Raw genomic sequence first — 2,021 nt, 5'->3', positions numbered from 1 at the left:
AAATCCTTGTCTGTACTTTTCGTACGTAGTTATAGAATTTATTAAAACTCTCCTTCGATAAGTCAGGTTGTTGGGTTATAATTTAACCCTTGTAGCTGTGGAATGTATTAAACACTGATTTGTTTGTGTATTATGTATTTGTTGCAGTTCTAATTACAATCACTGATTTGTTACTAAGTTATAATGAAAGAAGATATATTTATTTTTATTGGTTATTTACATGTTGTTAAGCGAACTTTACTTTTAGAAGTCAACTACTAGTTCAATTAAAACACTCCGCTACCCCCTCTGCCAGGGGTAGCAACCATTCCGTATAAAGCTTAATGCCAGGAAGTTTGTCACCTTCATGGCCAATATAATAAAACGAAAAGACGTCCGAACATAGTCATTACAAATTTTTAAGATTTTTTACTCGTTGATCCAAATATTTAAATATTTTTTCGCTGAAGATGAAACTATTTGGTACACTTCCAATTTTAGTAAATAAATTTTACATTTAGTACACCTTGACTGGTATTTTGTTTAGTTTGTTTGCTTTAATACAACTTTAGCTTGAAATTTGAATAAATAAGTGTAACATCTAGATGTCTTTTAATCCCAAATCCTTTTGGTTTTTGTAGTTCTCGAAAAAAAATGTGCAAGATTTGGATAGGATTTTCTCAAACTTACAAATACCATAATCATTCAGCTTGTTTTTAAATCTAACTTCATTATCAAGTGCTCGAAATTATTACGTTTTTTTTAGTGGGAATGTTAATTGTGATTTTCCTCGCATGTATTTTTTAAATTTAAAACTTTGATGTCAACAAGTTCTTAAAATTATTACTTTTGTCCAGTTGGAAAGTAATTCTGATTATGCGGCTATGTTTATTGTGAAAGTTCTTAAGACCGTTACCCTCGGACCCTCACTTTGCTACCACTGCTTCTGCTAACATTTTGCTGTTATTATCGAAAGTAATAACTCATGTTTATGTATTTTTAACCTAAGTTTTCACATTAATATCGCGATTTATAGTCCGGTACAAGTATAGCGTGCTAAATTATATTGAATGATATATAAATCACACTGAAGATTAATTACTTTTGAATAGTTTTGTCTTCACGTTTGTAAATAGACGGAAAAATATGAGCTTTATCATTATACGCGTTTCATATATTTTATAACGAATTAACAAATTTATAATATTTTATAATCAAATCTAATCAATAACGATTTTCCAGCCCTAACGTTTTATTTTTTATTTAAAAAAACTAATGTATTTTAGCACGTGGTATTACATGATTAAAAAGGATGTTGAATATTAAATTTTCAAAAATAATTAATTCTAGCTTTGTTCTAATTTTAAAAGCAGCTGTTGGTTAAAAAATACGAGGTGCTAGCAAAAAATCTGTAAAAAATAGGTGGAGCTTAATGACCTATAAATGCAGATGTTTTTTGAAGAAAAACGAATATTATAGAATTTATTAACGAGCATTTACTTCATTTCTCTAATGAAGGTTCAAGTTCTAAATGCTAATTACAATGACAAACCGATCATATCATATTTGAAGTATAGCTTTAATTTTTTTATTGCTTACAAATATTATAAATATTTTTAATGCTATTATAAATATATAAATTATAATTAATTATTATATAAATATGCATAATGGTTCACTAAATAAATGTGTGCATCACGAGTGTTACCATATTACTAATAACATTATTCAAAATTGTTATATGATGATTTATTTTTAACTTAAATGCCATCTCGTACAATAGCAAAAAAGTTTACTTCAATCGCGTGTGAACTTTACGCGCACTCTTTATTTTTACTAATTTTTGGTTGTTAATGTTAAGAGTTATAAAAATAATTTTGGGTTTTTTTGAGGAGGAACATTTACTATTTAGTACATTAAATATAATATATAATTAAGTTTCCCTAGGATTAGTTATAGAAATCGCAAAAAAACTGAAAATGGAAATTTTTGTATTCTTTACGTTTCAAAGTCTTCAGAATATTTTGGCATACCTTACAAAA

The sequence above is a fragment of the Ctenocephalides felis genome, unplaced genomic scaffold (assembly GCF_003426905.1).
Source record: "Ctenocephalides felis isolate EL2017-DRISC unplaced genomic scaffold, ASM342690v1 CF-g0.4_SCAFFOLD_00845, whole genome shotgun sequence".
Classification (NCBI taxonomy): domain Eukaryota; kingdom Metazoa; phylum Arthropoda; class Insecta; order Siphonaptera; family Pulicidae; genus Ctenocephalides; species Ctenocephalides felis.
This window is presented reverse-complemented; position numbering follows the sequence as displayed.